Source organism: Triturus cristatus, chromosome 2_1 (assembly GCF_964204655.1).
Source record: "Triturus cristatus chromosome 2_1, aTriCri1.1, whole genome shotgun sequence".
Lineage (NCBI taxonomy): Eukaryota > Metazoa > Chordata > Amphibia > Caudata > Salamandridae > Triturus > Triturus cristatus.
The window spans coordinates 675,318,480-675,343,068 of record NC_140581.1 but is presented as its reverse complement, the minus strand read 5'-3'; positions in this window follow the sequence as shown (position 1 = coordinate 675,343,068).

Sequence of the window (24,589 nt, the reverse complement as noted above, 5' to 3'; positions counted from 1 at the left end):
CCTAAACTGCCTCTTCCTGTCCTGCCTTTGTCCCTTGCCTGACTCACCCTTCCTCATGGTGGAATTAGGCTTCTCCTCGGCCTCAACATTGTCCTTGCCCATGTGCTGGACCCAGAGTCGTACCTCCAGCTGGTCCCACCCTAGTTCAGGACAGATGGCCATCTTCTTCCTAAACTCACAATCGTACCTATACCAGCCCATCCCCCATTGGTGATGATGCCGGAGTATTGGAACAGAGCCAGTCCCTGGTCTGGGTACCGCACCCTTACAACAGCGGCCAGGATGGCGAAGGCCTGTCCCCACCTTTTGATATTTTTCTCTGGCCATGCTTGATAGCGGACCTTCTTGTCCTCCTCTTTCCCACTCATCTTCCTTGTATCAACCCCTTCTGCCCCGTGCATCAGTAGTGTGAAGATGTCAATGAACTCCCTCCTCCAGATCCCCTCTTTGGCCGCCAGGGGCACCTCCTACGTTAGCGAGCATCGGCCGGACATCAGGGGGGCCACCGTGACTAGCGGCGCAGGGCCAAGGGTGCAGGAGGTGGACCCGCAGGGTGAACACCCTAAATATCGATTCCAAAATATCGACTGCCCAGAATATCGAAGTTAAAATATAGAGTGGACAGAATATCGAATTATCAAAATATAGATAGGTCAGAATATCGAAATTGGGGTACAAAATATCGATTTCCATAATATAGAATTTAAAAATATAGAATTCCATAATATCGAATTTTAAAATACAGATTACCATAATATCGAATTTAAGAATACAGATATCTATAATATCGATTTTTTTTTAGTGTTATGTATGGTAGTATATGTGTTAAAATTATGTATTATTTTTGTAATGTATGTTTAATTTATTTAAACTAATGAATGTTATGTAATTTAATTTTTGTGTAATTTAATTCCGTAGCGGGTTGTGGGTTTATAGGGGAATAGGGTGGGAATTAATTTAATTATGGTTAATAAATTATTAATTATATTTATATGTTTTGATAATTAATTGATTGATAATTAATTATTAATTGGTAATTAATTTTTAATAATTGGTAATTAATTTATATTAATTGATTAATTGATAATTATGTTAATTGTATTTTTTATTATGAGGAGCGGGTTGTGGGTTTGTAGGGGAATTGGGTGGGAAGTAATTTAATTGTAATAAAGTAAATAATTATTTTTTTATTTATCTGTATTGATAATTAATTGATAATTAATTATTATTTGGTAATTAATTTGTATTAATGGGTAAATAATTTGTATGAATTGCTAATTAATTTTTAATAATTGCTAAATTATTTTTATTAATTGATTAATTGATAATAATGTTAATTGTATTTTTTATTATTGGGAGTGGGTTGTGGGTTTATAGAGGAATTGGGTGGGAAGTAAATTAATTGTAATAAAGTAAATATTACTTTTTTTATTTACGTGTATTGATAATTGATAATTAATTATTAATTGGTAATTAATTTGTATTACTTGGTAATTACTTTTTATTAATTGCTAATTAATATTTTTTAATGGTAATTAATTGTTATTAATTGGTAAATATTTTTAATTAACTTTTTATTGGTATTGATAATTAATGTAATCTTATTTTAAATTTAAATCATTACTTTCCCTACTTTTGCACTCTCAGGAGTGGGAATAGTATTTTTTACCTGCCGCTATCCAACTCTTTCCCTACTGTTGCACTCACTGGAGTGGGAATAGTAATTTTTACCCTTCTGCTATGCAACGCTTTCCCTACTGTTACACTCTTTGGAGTGGGAATAGTAAATTTTACCCCCACACTATCCAGCGTTTTCCCTACTGTTGCATTCACTGGAGTGGGAATAGTAATTTGTACCCCTACGCTATCCAACGCTTTCCCTACTGTTGCACTCACTGGAGTGGGAATAGTAATTTTTCCCTTCCCGCTATCCAACGCTTTGCCTACTGTTGCACTCTCTGGAGTGGGAATAGTAAATTTTATCCTCCCGCTATCCAACGCTTTCCCTACTGTTGCACTCTTTGGAGTGGGAATAGTAATTTTTACCCCTACGCTATCCAACGTTTTCCCTACTGTTGCACTCACTGGAGTGGGAATAGTAATTTTTACCCCTACGCTATCCAACGCTTTCCCTACTGTTGCCCTCATTGGAGTGGGAATAGTAATTTTTCTCTTCCTGCTGTCCAATGCTTTCTGTACTGTTGCACTCTCTGGAGTGGGAATAGTAATTTTTACCCCTACGCTATCCAATGCTTTCCCTACTGTTGGAGTCAGTGGAGTGGGAATAGTAATTTTTCCCTTCCCGCTATCCAACTATTTTCCTACTGTTGCACTCTCTGGAGTGGGAATAGTAATTTTAACTCTCCCGCTATCAAATGCTTTCCCTACTGTTGCATTCTTTGGAGTGGGAATAGCAATTTTTACCCCTACGCTATTCAACGTTTTCCCTACTGTTGCACCCACTGGAGTGGGAATAGTAATTTTTACCCCTATGCTATCCAACGCTTTCCCTACTGTTGCACTCACTGGAGTGGGAATAGTAATTTTTCCATTCCCGCTATCCAACGCTTTCCCTACTGTTGCACTCTCTGGAGTGGGAATAGTAATTTTTACCCCTACGCTATCCAACGCTTTCCCTACTGTTGCACTACAGGAGTGGGAATAGTAATTTTTACCCCTATGCTATCCAACGTTTTCCCTACTGTTGCACTCACTGGAGGGGGAATAGTAATTTTTACGCTCTCACTATCCAACAAAAGCTCTACTTTTTTTACATTACTTTTATTATGTTTACATTTTAAGCTTTTTTATATTATATTATGTATGTTTTATTTAATTGTTTTTAATATTTAATTACTTTTATATTATTTTTAATACATTTAAAAAAATCGATATTTTAGCTAACTATATTTCAACATTCTATATTTTGGAATCAATATTTTAGTACTTACCTGTTTGTAGATAGGGAGTCGATATTCTGTCCTTCTATATTTTGGCGTCGATATTTTGGGCATTCTATATTATGTCCCTCGATATTTAGTCACTGAACCTACCCGCGGGGAGGAGGGTGGTGCATGGCACCGGGAACGCAGTCGGAGGGGTGGCAGTGGAAGCAGGGATCGCAGGAGGGGCGCAAGGTGCTGCAGGCGGGATGGCTGGCTCAGCTCGTAACTCGCCGCCTAACTCGCAGGAGGCCCCCCCAAGAGGGACGGGGAGGGTGCTTGGTGGTCCCGGGGTCACGGCCGAGCCCTGGGACTCCTGAATGCCTGCTACCCTGTGTCAGCACTGGCCAACGGCTGACCCCCCACACCCACCCCACACATTTGTGACTGGGAGGGCGCCTGGTGCATGCCACGGGGGCACTGGGCTAGCTACCCTGGATCCCCCGGTCGCTGTATTGCTGTTGTTGAACGCCTGGAGCCCAGCTCGGACCTCAGACATGAAGTTTGCTAGCGTGTCCGTGAGCTTACCCAGGTCGTCGCGTGTGGCAAAGTTTGAGGGTGGCGCTGCGTTGGCCAAGGGGCCAGTTGGTCCGGCTGCGGGGGGCAGGTGGGTGTCGGCCATTGGCACAGCCACAGTCCGCACTGTGCTCGTGGTGCTGCTCCGGGCGACCAGCGGATCGGCAGAGAAGTCCTTGGCTGTAGGCCTGCGCGCTCTCTTGGATCTGGTAGGACCTTTCTCCTCTGCGGCTTCCTGACCAGTGCATGGGGCAGGCATGGCGATGCCCGAATCGTCTGGGCTGTGAGCCATCAGCAGCTCGGTGGCCCAAGCCACGCCCTTGGCCCTGACCATCTCCATGACAGCCGACATTTGCGCATCTTGGGAGGTTCCGGGCTGGGAATCCTCCACCTGAGACATCATCAAGAAAAGCGGTGGGGAACCCTGGCTATTCATCGGGAGGGTCTGCGACTGCCGGCCTGGAAGAGAAAATGAGCTGTGAGCCAAGGCCTGACGGCTGCTGACTGCTCCGCCTCCTAGTTTAACACTGCGCCGCTCGGTCCCCAACCCATTCTCGGTACTTACTTCTTGTGGTCGCTACTCTCGTCCTGCCGGTGTTCCTCACGTCGCGAGGTCTTGGGTGGGACTTGCTGAACCCTGTGAGGTGAGCCCCCCCACCGTGCCACCTGGTGGCAAGCTCCACCCTGCGTTACCTCGAGAGCACCTCTGCCGGCGACTGGTGCTTTCCCTGATCCTCTGCGAGACGTCTGCGAAGCGCGGGGCGAGGCTGAAAAACAAAGCAAGGGCGTGAGGGGGGCTGTCACCGCCTGCCCTGCCCCACGGGGGTGGGGGGGCGGAGTTGGGGTGGTTGACCCTGGTCAACATGACCTCGTGGCGTGCAGCCCCTGGCCAGATAGAGACACCCCCGCCGCGGACTGCTGCTGTCTGCCCCTTCGTGATCCCTGCCTAGGGCGGCTCTTACCCTTTCCTGTGAGGTCCTAGCGAATCCTTGGGAGTGGGAGGGATAGGGTGGAGGAGGCCTTGCATCGGTCCTTACCTGGATGGAAAAAACAGATCAAATTAGTACATTTGCAGCGGTCGCGGCAGTTCCAAATAGGCAGGAAGGATGACCTCCACTGGCGCCCCGTGCACGGCCGTCCTGACCCATCCCCCCCAAACGTGCAGAAGCCGTGGGGCCAGCAGGGTACCTGGAGCTGAACCCCGGAGTGGGGCACCTGGGCAAGCGCACAACCCTAGAATTCCTATGCTCGTGCCAGGCGCTGCTGCATTTTGCCTACTATTTATATTCCATTTTATTTTCTCTCTCTCTCCCTCCCCGCAGGCCTGGCACGGGAGGGTGGGTAGCACACCCTCTAGTGGACAACCCCCACCGCACGGGGAGTACGCTGGACGCGCACTCCCAAGGGAAAGGCCATTTGAATTACCGCAAAATATTTCTTTTTTTTTGTTGTACCCTCTGTGCTCTTGTAACATGCACACGTCCCCTTTTCACTTTTGTGACTCATCGTTTGCTACGTCTTGTCGTTTGTTAGCTCTTGATACTTGCACAGTTGTCACTATTGCCTTCTGTAACATAACGTTTGCTTTAGTAACATGCCCACTTTGTAATTTTCCTCCTTATGTGTCATTACCGTTTCTATTGTGGAGCGCTCTGACACCTTCAGGTAAAGTCCGCGCTGCGTTGTCAAGTGCATTAAATAAATTAGCCACTAAATGAACTGCCCCTATGCTGAAGGCCCCCCAGTGGCTGAGCCTTCGGAGTCGGGCAGAGCAGTGGACATACCAGGGTGGAACCCCCCCAGTTGCCATGAAAGCGGGGTGAGGCCGAGCACATGAGGCCAGGAGGACTCCACCCAAGGCGTGGCTGCGCTCAGTGCCCGAGCTTAGCTCACGCATTGTGCAGGTGTAATGCGTATCGCCGTGAGCCCACAACTACCGGGGGTGTCGGGCCCACAGCGCGTGAACAGCACAATGCCCCCAGTGGCGGCCAGCGAGCCCAGACGAGGCCGGCCTCTCAGCCACACTCCCGGCCCGACATGCCTTGCCCCCGCAGGCACTGGTCGACGCCTCCTGCGCCGACCGCGCCCGAGGCCACAGACTCCTAGGGGGGGTCTGGTGCTGCAAAGACATCCTGGCAGTGCGCCGGGGGCGGGAGGCGGAGCGCGTGGCATGGGGCACCCCACGCAGGGCCCGCCCCCTAAACCTCACCCATACCATGGAAGACCCACCAACGCAGCGGGAGGAAGCCTCGAGGCCCGCGGCCGGAGCGCCAGCCCCGAGGCCAGCCGCCAACGCCGGGAGCCACCCGCGAGCGCACCGAGGATGCCAGGGCCGAGCCGTGGCTCACTGGCAGGGACCCCTGCGCCCGAGAGGCCCCCCTGCACAGGCAGTCCCCAGCTGGTGACCCACCCTGGCTGCCGTGCTTCCCGCAGAAGCCATGCCCCCGGTCACAACCCTGTGCACTGCTCCTGAGGCAGCCCGTGGTCTCCTGCGAGACCCGACCCGCCTCCACGCCAAGTCGGCCTACCTTACCGCAGCTGCCCTTGGTAAAGAGCAGAGAGGCCTTGGATGCACAGGGGGGGTGGGGGAGCCAGCACGACCCGCTCGCACGCCACCCACCCACGGACCCCACAACCCACAAGCAAGGCAGGGGGGACGGGGGCGCCGCGCTGGGACGATGGGCCCCATGCACTAGAACGGGGCGAGACGTGCGAGGGCCGTCTCCCCATCGCAGGTGGGCCCGGGGCGAGGACGGCTATGAGCCTGTGGACCCCAACCCAACCCCGGAGCTACCCTGCTCCCGCCCGACCCCATCCCCGGCAGCCTCCAGCATAGGCTGGACCGCCCGCCCTAAATCACCCGCAGTGGGGAGATACGGCTTTGGGGGGATTGGGGGGCAAGGGCCGCACTCACCGCCTACGAGCGTGTTGGAGGCGAGGTGTCCACGGCGCGTCCGGTGTGATTTAATTTCAGTTCTGGTTTTGGAAGACTTTCAAGATGTGTTTTTTAATAACATCACGGTAGTCCAGCACATTTGGCGTTTCTATTCTTAGTCCACGTACTTCAATTGTTTTGACTTTCAAGCCACTTTTGGGCATTATACCTGTTCTTTTCCAATGGAGAAGTTCCTCTGAACAATTACACGGATGAGAAGTCGCTCACCGGAGTAGCTATTGTACACTCGTTTGCTTAAGTGTCTAGTTAGTACATGCAACCCTGGCCTCAGAATGTGTAGAATGTACCATTTTATGTTTTTGTGTTTTGTTTTGATTGACATGCATGCATTATTGTACACATCTCTTTAAGTAGAACAATTAAATATACAATATAAGAGAGGTTTCCGAGGTTGAGGATTTAATTACTCACATAAAGACTCAGAAAGGCTTATAAAAAGGAAGTCGGAGAGAAAGAGCTCAAGGGTGTAATAAAATACTCATTTTGGATAAAGTGATGGTCCCCCAGGGTGGGTAAAGGGGAGCGGTGAGGGAAGAGGAGTCACATATAGTGTTTTTGTGCACTGGGAGGGAAGCATAGGAAAAAAAATAAAAAATAAAAAGTCCTCATATGTAACAACAGCCTGAGTACTAGTAGGAGTCAGTGGGTCCCTATGCATACAAAGAAATGATAAAGGATAAGGAAAAACCCTATGAAATAAGGGTACTGACTTGGAGCGTAAATCGAATAAGGGTTAGTAGTAGAAGAAGGAACATCTTAGAATTGCTTAAACTTTCCGATAATGATATCAAATATTGCAGGAAACACATCTACTTCGCGAGGAATGGGAATGGATTCTTAAGTGGAATAAATGGATCACTCATTTTTCATGCACTAATTAATCTTGTATTGTCAAGGGGGTGCCGATCATATTTAAAGGTTCGGCACAAGTTAGATTTGAGAGTTCCATTGCAGACCCAGGGGGTAGATGGTTAATCAGCAATGTTAAGATACTTAATACAGGGTATACATTTGTAGGTTACTATGGACCCAATATGGATGATCCATCTCCGCTTAGGGAATTATATCAGCATTTGCTTGAAATAAGACATTATATTATCATAGTAGGAGATTTTAACACTTTGCTGGTTCCACATCGAGGCCAACAGTAAACTCGCCAAAAATGAGGGAGAATACGCAATATTTAGTGAAGAATTTAGGCCTGGTAGATATTTGGAGGTTAAAAGCGGGCCAGAGGAAATAAAAAACATTCTCATTTCTCTAGAATTGATTTTTTTCTAATGGATATAAAGCTAAATAAAAATATAAGCAGGGTAGCACATCAACCAATCCAACTATCAGAACATGCAGTGGTAAAACTGGAGCTCTTCTTGGAGAATCACCCTTCTCAGACTAGATGGACCTTAGATAGAACTTTGCTAGGGAATCAGGAAGTCATACATGCTTTGAAAAATGACACGGTAGAATTCTTTGAGTTAAATGAGCCTTCGGCCCCCCGTATATTGTGTGGGATGCATACAGAGCTTTAATTCATGAGAGGTTAATTAGCTATGCAGCAAATAGAAGAAAAGAAGATAAAAAATAAACAGAGTATTGAAAAAATTCAGGGAGAACTTGCAAACCGCATGCATGCTAGTACAGTTCCTGTACTTTATAGTAAATTAAAAGAGGCAAAGGAACGCCTTTCAGAATACTTAGAAGAAAGGGTGCAGAAGAAGAGGAACGCAAGCATGATGGCACATTATGAGTATGGGGAAGAGTGTGGGAAATTATTAGCTTGGAAGACAAGGCAGGATAAATGAGATTGAGGAAATAGTGATTAACGCCCCCAAAGAGAAATGTACGGAAGATCTAGAGAATGGGTGGGCTTTTTTGGACTTCTTCAAGGATCTATACACTGATGATACAAAAGCGACACTAGCAGAAATCAGGGGGTGGTTGCAGCAGGATACCTTTCCTAATCTGGGTATAGAACAACAAACATGCCTTAATCATAAAATAACCACCTTAGAAATGGATAGAATTATAAAAGGATTAAAAAATTGGAAAGAACCAGGTTCCGATGGTTTAACTAATAAATTTTATAAGGTATTTAAAAATGAGCTTATGCTTTTTCTTACTAAATTATTGAATAAGATATATATTGATCACTGCCCCCTCCCATGGAATAAGGCAATAATAACATTAGTTCTCAAATCCAATAAAGACCCCAAAAAACGTGAGTCATATAGACCAATATCTTTGCTTAACACGTATTATAAAATATTTACACAGATGCTTGCTAAAAGATTGGATAGGGTTTTAGGGAATATTATACATGAAAATAATGAAAGATAGAAAGGTTCTTGATTTAACTCAAGATTTGGTTAGTGCTATTGAGTGATGGGAAACCCTTTAACCATCATAACTGTGGATGCCGCTAAAGCCCTTGATAGAGTTGGCTGGCCTCAGCTACATGAAGTACTTGTACAAAATGGATTAGGGGGAAATTTTCTCAAAGCAATAAAAGCTATATATAATGCCCCTACAGCAAGGATTTTGGTCAATGACTAAAAAATAAGAGAAGAAAACGTTTACCTTTTCATTATTTGGGCTGGGTGAAAAAAGAAGCCTTATATGCATACGATTTGATAATCTATACAAGTGACTCTAGAGTCTCACTCCCTGTAATAATGGAACTAGTAGATCATCGTTAGAATGATGATCCACCCCAGATGTACTTTTATTTTTAACACCTTTCCTCTGCATTTTAAAACAGAATGGTTTAAGAAGTTACATGGGGAGCTTAGTAGCTTTATATGGAGGAACAAGAGTGTAAGGATCGCGTGATAAAGATTTTGGAAAAAGAAAGTCAATGGAGTAATAGCTTTCCCAGCTTTTCAACTAAACTACTGGACTTTTTTCTGAAAAATACAAGATGGCTATTAATGGAAGACAACCAGGATACACCACATTGCCTTAAGGTGCTCACAAAAAATCTCCCAGAGGAAGGGAAACTTTTTTAATATTTAAATTTGGGCATCCTAAGTACTTTAAAAAGATCAAGATCTTAACTGCAGCATGTAAAGTATGGATTCAGGTTAAAGGAATCTTGGGAATTACACACTATAGTAGCAAGGTCCTGATATGGAAATCTCCAGGCCCCCCCCCCCCATGTTTGCAAGACTGCTTAGTCGCTCCATTGCTATCAGCTAGTATAGTGGAATGGGGTCAGTAAGCCGAGAGAGGATCCCTGGTGTCGTGGGACTCTTTATGAAAAAATACAGATTCCAGATTGTCCAGATTCAAATATTACCAATTAGCAATTTGGTCTCGCACTCAAGTCAATTTAGGGATGGAACAGAAAAGAGGTATCTAAGTGGTATTGGGCTCTGGTACAGGGAGAAGATGGCCCGCTAGCTCTACCAGAGAAGATATGGAGCTGGACCTGCTAGGCTCTGAAATCCTGCACTTATGGCAAGTATGTATGCCTATACTTTGGTCAACAGTGAAGTCTGCACCACTTAGGAGGAATCATTTATTCACATTATACAGGGCGTACTGGTCTCCCAAGAAGCTCTCAAAGATGGGTGGAAGTAATGCAGGAAAAGATACTGCCCTAGGTGTGCGTTAGAGAATGCGGATGATGTCCATCTCATATGGCAGTGTTCAGCCATCCAGTCTTACTGGCAAGAAGTGGATAAGGTGCTAACTGGAATCCTGGGTATAAGCATTGATGTAAGCCTTCCATTGATTATTTTTGGAGTTCCAATTAGCAATGCAGTCTCTCTAAATCTGGGGAAACTCCAAGCTCAGCTGACTTTCATGCTAATAATTGTTGCACGAAGAGAAATCTGTATAAAATGTATCTCTAATATCTTACCATTTTGTTTGGACTGGGTGGCCTCCGCTAGACACATTGGTAGGCTAGCTTGCTTAACCGGGTCAGCAAAAAGGGAGAACATGTAGGCCCCCTGTTACTTAAACTCTATTCAATGCCATTCATAATAGAGTGGGGTGTTTCCAGGTGGCTTTATAGAATAAATACAATTATTTCTTTTAAAAGTCAGAGGATTAAGACAAACCTCAACAGTTGATGAGGATAGTGGTGGTTACCACTTAAACTCTATTCAACATTTTATTGAAGAAGGCTGGTCAAAGGAGTTTAAAACGTGTCTCCTACCTATGTCATATATGAGGACAAAAAAAAATTCAATTTGCATGGTATGGGAAGAGCTCAGCTACCACAATGGAGAGGGAGGATGGTAGCTGCATGCTGACAGACGTCCCTCGTAGTGGACCCTCAGGGATGCCAGGCAGTCATGCCCACAATTTCAGGCAAACCAACCCCCAATATGCAGAAACAGCCTCAAAAGCACAGATACCTGGGGGGGAGAAGTGGCCCAGTGAAATGGAGTCAGGGGCCCCTCAAGTGAAGTGTGCTTTCCGAGGTCCTGCTCTGCAATATAGCTCATTTGTGACCAGCTCAATAAGTTGTATTTTTCTTGTGGCAATCCTGTATATGTAGTGCAATAACCCCAGGGAAACAAAGTTTACACAACACGATCTAAGACAGGGAACAGTTTAATGGCTGAAACTTTGACAAGCAGCGAGGTTTTGCACTATTTCCTTGGAGTCATATGTAAGGAAAGCTTTTGTTGACAGTTCAGGTGACCAGGCATGAGTGCATCAAAGGATGCAGGCCATATCCCTCCTCCATGGTGCTTTCAACACCACACCGCATGCAGAAGCAATCTCAGTCAGTGGAGGGGCACCTGGGTCTACAGGCCACAGGGCATGGTGGCCTCCTCAGGGGGGATAATCCAAGATGACGGCCAGATCGCAAGTGAAGCTGCTGGCAGACAAGTTCCTTAATGTGGTCCCCGAGCCAATAGCAAGTAGTCTGCCTCCGCAGCCCTTGCAGCACACATGACCAGCCTCCGATTTGGGCAGAAGTGACCAGTGCCGTAGCCGGACCCCCAGACCTTGTGGCCGGCTACAACTCTGCCTCCGTCCGCTGGCATTCACTCAGTTGGTTAGCACGACAGGCACAGTCAGCCCTCTGCATGGTCCAGCAAGGGCCCCTCCTGCACCCTAGGGGACCAGGCCAGTTCCGTCATTGATCCTGGTAAGCCGGGAAGATCCCGCAAGCAGCAAAAAGGCTGGGGTGGGCAGCACTGTACAGGACGTTCACAAGGTAGCAGCCAGTGCAGTTACTCCTAACTCTGCCTCCCCATTCAGTGATTTGTAAGTAGAGATGGATACTTTTGACACCTCTGCCCAGTCTTAGGCTGCCACATCATCATTCTACCCTGCCTGACCATCCTGGACAGAATTCTAAGACATTTTAAAATTGTGATTTTAATTGGTCTATGGAAAGATCATCCCTGTGAGCCTCAGCTCTGCCCCCAACTGACAGTTGCCTGATTCCTTCCCACCAAAACTTCAAATGGGAGCCCCTCCTATGTTTAACTCTGGAGGACATTCCTCCTTTGTTTCAGTGGGATTGTCCAAGCCAGCTGCTGTAGGAACTGGGCCAAGCACTGTTAATGGCTCTATTGTATGAGGAGGCCTTTGATTCTCCTGCTGGCCGCAGAGTAACTAACCTCTGTTGAGGGGGAACAAAGTCCTGTAATTGTATGATGGCTGAGCCAGGGATATATGACAATCCTCAGAGTGCCATAATGAGGGTAGTTGTTACTAAAGTAACTTTGGCTGCATTTCTTACCCTAATATTGATACTTCACAGTACCCTGTATGCCTTAGTGAGGTAAAACTGTACTTTGGTGCAAGTTTCACCTATAATGTGTAATTCAGTTAAGCACCATTGACTTTCAGTAAGCACTACAGATGTATACTATGAATGTCCACTCACATTTAAGGCCTATCCCAGGTCAGTACCAATCTTGAAGGGTCCAGTCGGTGACAGGCTACCTCAATGCAGATTCCGGGCTGTGCAAGACTGTAGTCTTGCACAAGAAGCCCGCACATATGTTCACAAGTGTGTGCTCACGTGTAACCAGTGCAGAGCCTTTTAGCCAAGCTGCACAGCAACAGCTTTATCTTTGTTGATGGTCACAGGTGATTAGCACTCTCAGCCCATTTTCACAGAATTTACTATGAGTGACTCTCAGTTAGTGAGACTCGATCACAGTTAAAGTCCAAAAACAGGGTAGTCAAAAAGCAAAACATCCAAGGTAATTAAATGGACAGAACCCATTTCCTAGAACATCACTTTAATCTTTAAGCACCCCAGAGACAGTTAAAAGATCCCGCTTCACTTTGTAATTTCTCTGCAATGTTAATAGCAGACATTGTACTTGATCATCTGACCACCATCAAGGGTGTCATCATTGAAAGTAGGTACGCTCGCTTAAATTACTGGGAGTGCAATGCTCAGAGAAGCTTTTCCAGAAAGTTGGGAGATTCATTTGTGATTTAATTATGACCTACTTTAGAATAGAATATATTCTGGCCTCTGGGAAAGGTATATACTACTATTGGATTAAAATAGATGATTTTTGCAAAGTGGAGTATGGAATACTAAGATGCGCCTTATCCTATAATTAGATATTTCATGCAAGTTTGTAACCAGTGATTGTCTCCTTTGTTATTTCCATGGATTACTTGCCCAAGCAGAAGTTTCAAGGTCATTGCCCAATAGACACTCCCTGGGATGGCTTTCTGCATACAGATCAACACATTCTTCACCTTCATTTTGCAAAGTCAAAACTAAACTTTCCACGTTTTCCTACATCTCTTCAAATGTGTCATTGCTTATCACATTAACCTGGCAAACTCAGTGCGAGCAATGTAACATGCTCACGGGTGCTCGAGCAGCAGCTCGAAAAGTAGCGTATAAATGTAACATGCTCACGGGCGTTAGAGCAGCAGCTTGAAAAGTAGTGCGTGAATGTAACATGCTCATTGGCGCTCGAGAAGCAGCTTGAAAAGTAGCGCGTGAAATTGCACTTAAGCCGCATCGCTGATCTCCCAATAGAAATTCAAATTTGAAGTATTTGTATCTTTTTTCACTCCTCTCGCAGTACTTGTAGCTTCGTCACTCCCCTCACAGTACTCCAAACTCGATGTTTCATTCAATAGGAAAGTCTCACATTTCCCGAACCGGTTCACAGGAGCATAACTGTCACACCTGTTCTAAATCATTAATCTTCACAATGTCTCTTGAGAACAACACATCATTTAGCCTACAAGCGTACATAAAACTCACAGTTCAAGGCTGCTAACTTTCTTTAGCGCTGTTGTCCCCCTATAACAGCCATTTTCCAGGAGTGGAGGTTACTCTCAAGTGTCTGCCCCCTGTGCAGAACCGCTTGTCACCAAAATCTGTAGTAACCACGCATAGAGTGGTTCTTCTCAAGACTCTTTATCTGTAAGCATATCTTTACATGCCAGTAACCTCCAGCAAAAGCCATCTCATCAATCGCTCCTCCCAGAACTCTCATCACTTCCCATTCCTTTTTACACCATCAAGTCCCTCACCAACATTCTATGTGCAATTCATTTCCACAGTAACATTCTCTAATCACATTTGATCAATGTTGGGTCATGGCCCACAAAATCACAATACCCCTCCCACCTATACCAGATAGAACATCACAATAAAAGGTGTTATGTTGAATAAAATAGGGCTATTGGCTTTGTTAAGGGGTCACTACATCAGTATATAAGGCAACCTTATTGACTTTGTCAAGTGGCCACCACATCAATGTATAATGCAAGCCTAATACCTCACTGGAATATCACTGGAATCTGTAGCCATGTTTAAATCGAATCATTGTTGTTAATAAAAGCATTTCAAGGTTTTCCAAAAATCATTATCAACAATGTACTTTAAATAAAGCATTTAGATCAAAACAAAATGTGTCTGAGCCTTTCTCTTACACATTGAGGCCACATAAAATGCAGCTATCCATCTATAGTGGGATTAATAAAGCGCAACAGCTACTCATTGGGTGTCCTGGTGCTGCCATCTAGGACCAATCTCTAGAGGACCCTTCACTCGCAAGCTGTAGAGCAAACGTTCCAGTTCTGTTTGGTTTGAAAGCAATGAAAAGCTCTCCTGGGGCTATGGATTCAATGATACAGGAGAATTATGGGTAATTAAAAACAAAAATATGCCCAGAAGGCTCCTGCTACTCCTGCAGTCCACCCCCCACAACACTCCTTTACATCGTTGGTGATACATGAAAACATGTAAACATGCCCTCGCAGGTCATTATGGCATGCTGCTGGCTAGGAGCAAATGTATTTTATGAGCTGCTTTTTGTTCCTGCCGTAGTGAGTAAGGTGGCTTCACGTTCCATGTTTTCTATGGTTTTTGGGTGCCCCGGTCCCACCTCTGGGCACCCGCTGCCTTTGTATTTTCTTTTTAGCGGCAGCACGGGGAGCCAATCCCGCACTACCTCCTTGGTGCGCCAGCTTCCACGTGCCCGTGCTCTTGTTCCTGCAGGTGGGGGAAGCAGAGCAATGTCGTTTCTTTTCCCCTGCATGATTGGTGCACTGGCAGGGTACTGCTGCCTCGACCCTCTGCCCCTCAAACATTGGCATGGGGGCGGAGACGGGGTCCTGTGTCGCTACCAGGGCTGAAACTGCCACGAAGCACAGTAAAAGCACCACAGTGCTCCAGCAGTCTGCTATCCTGCTTGGATGTTCTGAGCTCTGCGAATGGAGTCCTGGTCCTGACATCACTGCACCAGACATTTTCTTGTATCAGGCCCTGGGGCATGGGCTTCCCTTGGCCAAGAGTAAGTCTTTGAAGAGGTCCCATGCACACCCCTCCCTGAATAAAAGAATGAAAGATCGTGGGCTCATTTTAATCCTGTTGGTGAGCTCTAGTCAGCAGAAGCATTTTAGCAGGCCTATAGAGAGGTGGTTTTGCTGCCAAGCCTTCTCCTCTCCTGGGTCTTGTTTTCCCCTCAGCTAGGTCCTCAGGGGTTGTAAGATGGGCAGCATCTAGTCCTGGAGTCAGCACAGACAGAGTCCTTAGTCCATCAAGTGGCTTACCGTCTATCAGTCCATGGTGCTGCTGCGGTTGCCATCCAGGTCCAGGGTCTTGCTCTCCCATCAGGTTCTGAGGATGCCACTTTTATGTCCAATACCAGCCTGCGGTTGGTGGACACTCCTTTTGTCTAACTCTAAAACATATTCAAGTCAGTTCTTCCCTTCCCTCTGGGTTTGACTCAAGCCTGGCTAGTGAAAAAAAGGCAGGGGCAGGCCTTTGTCAGGTCTCCTTTTGTGTGCTAGGGCAGGCTTTATAGTGTAGTCAGGGCAGTGACCAGCTCGTGTCAGGAAGTCCCACTCCCCTCTGCACCTGGGCTATATGTCCACTCTCTGGCTCCAATACACGTTGCCCAGTGGGTGAGCCATCAACAGTCTAAGGCAGCTGGCCACTCAAAGGAAGACCACAGAAACTTTAAGAACGGGAATGCCAACTTCCTAATAGTGCCATTTCTAAATAGTATTTAAAATCCAATTTGACCATTAAATTGGATTTTAAATTAAGATTAAAATGAGCCCTTGAAATATTAATCTAGCTGCTACCAATCTGAATTTAGCATTTAATAAATGTAACAATGTAGCCAAATGATTCCCTATAGCAGCAGCCATCCCTGCTACAGTAAACATTATTTTAGGGGAATATTTCACAGTAAGAACATGTTCAACTTAATTTCTACATGCCCTACTTTTAAATATCATGTCGTCTGCCTTTAATAAATCATATCTATGGGTGACCTATTAATATTTAAAAGGAAGGTTTAGACCTATCAGAAGAGGTATTTTGACAGGTCGAATTTGTAGTTTACAACTACCACACGCAGGTTACCTGTGTGCAGCAACTAGACTGCACACAACTGTAGTCTCTCACGTGCAGCCCGCAGACTTGTGCACAAATGTGTGCACAAATGTTAATGTGTAACCAGTTCAATGCACCTTACCCGAGTTGTGTTGCAGCCGCTTTCTTTTAAAAGGCAGACATTTGCTGTAAACATGCGCAGTCCAATTGCCATGCAATTACTGTGAGTAAGTTTCAAGTAGTTGGACTCACTCGCAATAAAACCTGGTGATCAAAAAGCAGAACAATCCTAGCCTATTAAATAGACTGAACCTATTTGCAACAAACACCCTCCCATAGAAAATAATGGAAGTAGGAACTTAAAATAAAACCTTATAAGAAATCATGTTAAATAATTATGTAAAATAGTTTACAAAATAAATAAACAGAAATTAATGTTAAAAATATATAAAAATAGTGTATATTTATTATGTAATTAAAGAACATGTAATAACCTATTTTGATTTTTAAAAAGTAATGTAACAATAAATGATATTAAAAATAACATTAAATGTTATTAAACAAAAAGAACGTAAAAAATGTGAAGTGGCACAGCGCAGCTGCCTTTTCCCAATGTATTTAAACCTGGGCACAATGCCACTTTGTGGAAATAGCAGCAGTTTAAAATAAATCCCAACTTATTATGTCTGGAAAGCTGCGATTAGCAAAGCTTTTCAGAGAAACTACTGCTGAGTTATTTGAGTAGGGAACAGTTGTAAATCTGCACTGATGAGCAGGGTCTCGTACATAATTTTTAATTCTCTTTGTGTATCCGGCCCCATACGTTTCATGCATTATTCAGTTACTGAAATTATGAGAACACTTTTATTTGATCCTTTATTCTCAATGAATGTAGGTTCTTTACTGTTTTGTGTTACTTTTTTATTGACCTTTTGAAGCACTATCAGTCTATTGTGAGACTGTTACTCATATAACTACACTGGAAGGCTCCATATCTTAGGCACTTGTTAAATCTTTTAGAATACATTAATGTTAGCTCATTGAAAATTATTACATTTTCCAATGTAACTGTTTAAAAATACCTTTTTGTCTGAAAGTTACAGATGAAAATAACCAATACATTTCAGTTGCATATATACAACAAGAACTTTTTTCTATTGTATGTATATAAAGTGACTTAGGGCCAGATTACAAGTTCGTTGGGCACACCGCCAGCCTGCCGTGGTGGTGGTCGAGAGAACGCCACCAAGCCAGCACCAACACTGCAGGCATAGGGGGGCACAACATGTGCTCCCGGCCACAATCCCCATAGGCTAAAGTGCCTTGGGCCCTTATTAGTGGCCCTTTATGTGCCTTTCCTCCGACCTTTTCATTGCGGGGACCCTGCCATGAAAAGGTCAGCGAAAGGCATGTCATAATTCCCACGGTGGAGCCCATGCTGCCACCGTCACCATTGACTGCCGCTTTCCATACCGACACCACCGCGGGATCGCCTATCTTTAGGGTGGCTGTCTGGAGGCGGTCCAACCGCACGCAGCATAATCGGGTGGTCAGACCGCTAAGGTGGCAGCGGTCAGACCACCACAAATGGTACAGGGGACCCAAGACCGCCAAAGTCATAAACAGTCCCTTAGTGACAAGCAATGACAAACATATACTGAATCAGAGGAACAGTCTAGTTGTTTGAAGAAAAATAGTATGAGTCCAATATACAAATGCATTTTTGGCAGTAGTGCTATAATAATATTTAACATACTCAGAAATGCGTTTGCATATTGGCCTTGAAATGTTCAACTCAATAAAAGCGCAAAGAGAGTACAGCTGTTTCTGTTTCTACTAATTGTATGTCACTACTCTCTGAATATTCCAATTTTGGATGTTTTGCAGCCATTTCACAAAGGTATTTTGTATGTATATAAGGCAGCACTACCATAATACTACTTCAAGTACTCGTATATGCCTTTGTGAATACGGACCCAATATTTTTTGTCTAACGAGTAGACATTTAATTTAAACACAGTCCCGGGGTTTTCATGCGCCAGTAATAAAAGAAGAATAGCAAAGACAAATGGTCTGGTCTTGGCAAGCTTGTACAATAAATAAAAAAGAACACAAATAACAATGCTGCCACCTTACTTCGGTGACAATATACTGTTGGCATGGAATTATTGTAAACTGAAGCCATAGTATAAACACAATGATGAGAAAAACAAATAAAAAGGATGAAGGATGGAAAAAACGCGCTGGTGACAGAACCTCATTTCTGGCAGTGGGCACATGGCAGGCAGGGGCTACTAGGCCACAGTGGTTAGCGTCTTTTGCCTCTGGTGTCTTAGGGTCTGCCCTACTATGGCTCTGCGAACTAGAACAAGTACAACTTTGCAGCAGTTGATTCTCTGGGCAGTAAGGCTGAGCTGTCAAACGCTTCTCAAGGAGGCGGTGTGGAGGGCAAACACTCATATCTCAACAACCAACCAACAGATCCATTAAGTGTCCTGTCCAGTACTTGGCCGTGCCTCACATTTACGTGCTTCACAAAGGACATGGCTCAGCAGGTCCTGGAGGTTATGGGTGATGGCCTACACCAGTTGTTCAGTGTTGCCACTCCTCTATGTACGTGTAGACCGCTTTAGACGTTGGTTTGGCAGGTGGGACTGGGACAGGTTTACTAGTTGCGATCCTACCACCAGTCAACCTTGGCTGATATAGACTTACCACAATAATTTGGAAGTGACAGCTATTCTGAATTTGCACTGCAGATGGAAGTAGCAGCACTGGGACTTCACTGTAGAATTTGGTGGGTGGCGCATTGTTTAGATGGACTAGTGAAATGGGGACTGAAAGAACATATTAAACTGTGTAATGCTCTAGTATGATGGAAAATCTGAGAACAGAGGAGAATGAACAGAACATTAACTATATTTGCTCTATGTATACTGTTAATCCTATATTTCTATACTGTGTGCACATTTCTGCCAGATAAGCAAGCAAATGTCCAAACAACCGAAGACACGAGAATACTATTACGGACAATGCAGTGCATGTAACTACTGCTAGGAAAGTACTGCAGGGCCTGATAAAACTGAGCATGGTATACACATGGGTAATGCTCCGGCAGTAAAAGCCTAGTGTGCCATGGTATATGCACCGGTAATCCTCCGGAAGTAGAAGCCTTGTGTGCCATGGTATACACACGGTTAATGCTCCGCAAGTGGAAGCGTAGTGTGCCATGGTAAACACACCGGTAATGCTCCAAAAGTGGAAGCGCAGTGTGTCATGGTATACACACTGGTAATGCTCCGGAAGTGGAAGCGTAGTGTCCATGGTATACACACTGGTAACGTTCCGGAAGTGGGACGGTCTGCTAAGCTGACATGACTATGCCTGCCTTGCAGGCGTGCGCTGCCTTTTTAGACAACGATTTTTAATTAAATAACGTGCTTGCAGTCAAATAAACCAATGAGAGATAGCGTGACAAATTAAAAAGTGCAAGAAACTAATAAAGGAGTGAACATGAAAAAGGACCACAGACAAGTGTGGTAGACAAGCACGTGCGGCCGCGAAAGTGAAAGCAACCGCACTATGTTTAATTTGTAACATGATCCACGACAAGGGAGGAATACAGCTGTTAGCCTGCGCACCGCTGCTCGCTTCCGACAGCTGGAGGCCGTGGGAGTGAACATTTAGAGAAAATGTGGGACATGCACCCGCCTTTGGCCAATTGTATGCTTTCATTTTGAAAGCCACACGCAAAGGCCAATAGAATGTGTGGTAGTTAAAAAACCACACGGAAAAGTTTTGGGGAAGTCTGGAGTGATTCCAAGAAGCCTCCCCGTGCTCTAGGCTCGACCTAAAAAGCAGTCAACCATTTGACCCATCTTCTAGGGAAGCTCAGCCAGCCCAACACAAATTCAAGAAGAACAGGAGCATGCCTAGGAGAACTAGCCAAGGAGACCCAGCCACAACAACCAGAGAGAACTGCAAGGATGGGACCACAAGAGATGAAGATTCGACCAATTGAACGATGGGCCGAAAGCAGGCCACCAGAAAGACTGACGCAGCAGACAAGATGCATAAGTCACCGCTGAGAGGCACACCAGGCACACTCTGACATCAGAGCAAGATCCCAGTTCAAGCAAGAGACCAAAAAGAAGACCAATGCAGAAAATAAAACTAAGAGTCAGCACCCATAGGCCCACCGTAGCAGACAAACCACCCCTTGAGCTCAGACTGCAAAAAAGCCAGTCAGCGAGCAAGGAGAGTGCCAATAAGATGGACACAAAATTATATGTGAATCAGACGGGTGTGCAGTTCCTAACAGGATTGAGGGGAAAGGGAGGTCTTTCTTTGTGATACCCTCACACACCCCGGAGGATGTCATGCTTCATCATTGGGCCTTGCTCCTTGTCGGGCCGGCGCTGCAATGCCCGACGGGCTCCTGTAAACGAGGCTCTTTGTCGGAGATGATCTTTTGAAGAAGCCGTTGGGTGCGTGCTTGTGTGAGGGCTGGGTAGTGCACGGGTAAGTGAGATAAAAAAGGTCAAGAGCACTCCTACTCTGGTCTGGTTTTAATGTATAGGTAGCTCGAACCTTATTAAAAGGTGTGGATGCCCTATGCGGATGTTCCTAAAGGGCTACCAAAGTGAGGTGGGTCAACATGTTTCGTGCCCCATTAGCCCCTAACGGGTCAAGTGGCACTTCATCAGGACCAAAAACTAAAGTGTGAATGGTGCACTACCGTCTGAAACTACAATGTATTTGGCTAGTTGCCAGACACGGTAGAGAGTACCCTAGTAGGCTTGTACTGGGGTAATGTAGACCTGGTGAAAGGGGGAAAAGGAGACAAACGGGACAACCAAGTAGTCATTAAAAACAAGAGCGTGTGGCATCGCGCTCAGTTGACAAAAACAAATTGAGTTAAACTGTGATGAGACATGTGCATGCATGTGCAGTTTAGTGGTTTGATCGCACTTGTTGAAGATCAAAACTACTACAGTGATTGACGGTGCCAGTGAGTGCATGGTTATAATAGTGCGGATCACTGACAGCTGGTTGAACTCGGCGTGAAAAGATGCGTAGAAGCAATCATGTCTGTTTTCCCGGTTCGGGCTGAGCAAACAATCAGAGTGGAACGTGCCTCAGCAATTACAGTTTGTAAGTAAAACAAGTAAATTACTGTAGTGACTGGATTGAACACCACATGGCAATTGGAGGACTTGTAAGCATTAAACGAGTGAGTGCTAGATTATGGCGTATCAGGGTTGGGCGGTAAGCGCAGATTGGTATGCATCACTTGCCAGGGTGCCGGGAGTGTTGTGACTGGTGACCCATCTCAATGCGGGCTATTGTTGAAATGAACGCATGTAAAGTCAGAGACGGTACCACATGGTTAATTATTGTCACATGCGCACAAAACGTCATGACTAGTGACCAGTTGCTTAGGCGGTCTATTTCTGAAACACTTCCAATTTGAGGATATTTACAGTGCCATCAGCAAAATTATTTTTACATCTGCATAATGGAAGGCTCTTAGTCATAGGTGTTAAAACAGGTTTTAAAGGACGTGTATTTGAAAAAATTCCTCGAAGTAAAGAACAATGCTTAGAAAGAGACACTCACCCCTTGTACAGGAGCTGACGGGGGAAGCAGAGCACGTTGTTGCTCTAGAGCTGTGAAAGAAGAGTAAGCATTTAATCAAGACAATGCGCGAGCGTTATTGCTTATCGGGATGGTGGATGTCAAGAGGATACTCACATTGGGAGGCAGACGACAATCCTACCCTTAGTTCCGGGCCCCGTACCGGATTCTTCCGGGCTCTTGCTTTTATTCGAGCGTCTGAGGCGTGCATTGGCTGGTGTGTAAACTGCTGTGGCCATCTTGGAACTGATTTTTTTAAATCAGCTTTATTGAGCAGCCATAACGAACACTATTTGGGACTCTAGGGAAAGTGTTTTCAGTTGGAAATGCTACGGATGGTTAAAACTATTGAGTGTGATTATGTTAAAACTGGTGTAACCGTAAAGAGCTCCGTATGGGCAGATGTTATGACCAGTACCATTACTAAAGCATTGAAAATGTGTACTACTTTGGAGTAAAGGACTTGAGTGAATACTTGTTACAGTCAATGAGGGTAAACGTGGTGTGGGCAATAATTACTGATGCCTTAATAGGGTATGGTAGATATGGCTGGGTATTAAAAATTCATTCTTTGGACTATCATTTGCTGCGATAGATGTAAGTGTAAGAGTGGATTCTGAGGGCTACCAGTTCCGAATACTGTCTGTAGTGCCTTATCTACTATTATGAATGTTTGAACTCGAGGTGACCCACATTTGAATTAATGTACGAGTGGTGAGTCAGTCCGATAAAGTCTCTGGGGTTATTGGCTGTGTGTGTGTTGAGGCACTAGCCTATTTATAAAAGTGTCGGTGGCACCAGTTGTTGGCACCAATGAAGATTAAGACAACTAGGTGGAAGTAAGTTGTATATTAGATAGAGTACCTGGGATTGTAGGAAGTGAGGACGATAGGTGTCATCATCCCTAGTTATTCAGTTCTGCCCACGAGATATCGTCGTTGAGTCCCCTGATGTGCGCACCCAGTTTAAATACCCAACATTGTTCCTACCTGAACAACGCTTCTTTTTTGATGTCGGGGAAGGCTTCCAGGCTGGTCCATTGTAGGTCGTTTGGGGTATGGTTTCGTTCGACATAGTGTGCACACATCTTAGTATTGGTCTTTCTGCATCTGATATTGGTTCTATGTGCTGTGATTCTTGTTTTCACTGGACGGGTAGTCATCCCTATGTACTGCAGGTGATATGGGCAACTAATTAGATAGACACAGTTGCGTGTATTGCAATTGGTGTGCCTGTTTTGTTTCCATGTCCAGTTATTGGTAAGTGGAATGGTCTTAGTTGGTCGAGTAAGGGGACAGACTGTACATTATCCACAAGGGTAGTGGCCCGTAACCGGTGGAAGATTCCATAGTGTGTTAGGAGCTGATGGTGTATTCCTTTTTGGTCTGTTATTGATGAGTAGATCTTTAATGTTTGAGGTACATTTAAAGGCGAACCTCGGTTTGCTCAAAGATAGTTCTCCTATCTGAAGTATTTTCCAATGTTTGTTGATGAACTTTTTTAGCATGTTTGATTCAGATGTGTACGTAGTAACACATGTGATGAGGTCAGACTTGGGTTTGTCATGTGTTTCGAGTAGGGCAAACCTATGAGTGGTACGGGCTAGTTTCTGGTTGCTTTTTATTGTTCGTTGTGGATATTGTCTTTTAGTTAGGTGTGTACTCAATTCCAACACCTGTCTTTTGTAGTCCTCCACATTGCTGCAGTTTCTTTGTATATGTAAAAACTGGCCATAGGGCAAGTTCTCTCTGAGAGCCTTTGGGTGGAAACTTTGGTAGAGTAATGGGCAGTGGCTCTCGGTTGGATTTTTGTAAGTGATGGTATCAAGTCTATCTTATTTTTTGATAATCAAGAGGTCAAGAAAAGGAAGTTCGTGTTCAGAACTATTGGCCGTGAATTGTAAGTAGGGGTTTAGACTACTGATCCAGGTGAGGAAGGCGGGAATCTTGTTTGCATTGCCCTTCCAAAATATCAGTATATCGTCAATATAGCGTCGCCACAGTTGGACATTGTCCCAATAGGGGTTGCAGTCCGTGAGCACGTGCCTTGCCTCAAAGTCTGACATGTAAAGACACGCCAGACTAGGGGCGAAGTTACTGCCCATGGACGTCCCATGGATCGGGTGGAAAAGGAGATCCTCTAACTGGAAGAAATTCTCAGTCAACGCGATGTGCGCGCATTTCGTGACGAAGCTGATAGGGGTGGGTGAGGCCCATGGGTTATTGTGAAGTATGTCCTCCACAACCTCAAGTGTGTTCTGTTGAGAAATGTTGGTGTAGAGGGCCTCTATATGTCTAGTGTTAGGAGTACGTCCGGTTGGGTGCCCTCATGGTTGGTTACCTCAATTAGTTTTAGGACATCCCTGGTGTCTTGTAGGAATGTGGGTGTGCTTTTGAGCAACTGTTGGAAGAAGTGATCTCAAAATTTGGACAGGGGTTCCAAGACTGACCCTATGCCCGAGAAAATTGGTCTCCCAGTGGGAGGTGTAACTCCTTTATGGATTTTGGGCAGAGTGTAGAAATAGGGCAGTCTTGGTTTGTCGTTTGTCAGAAAATCGGCCTCATGTTTGGTGATCCACCCTTGGTTGAGTGCCGCTGTGATCATAGAGTTGATACGATTTAGTAGGCGAGGGGTGGGGTCCTCTGTCAGGAGAGTATTGTAGTTGTTGTTCTCAAGCTGGCGAAGACATTGCGATCGGCAGTCAGTGGTGGCCATGATTACAATTGTGCCACCCTTATCAGC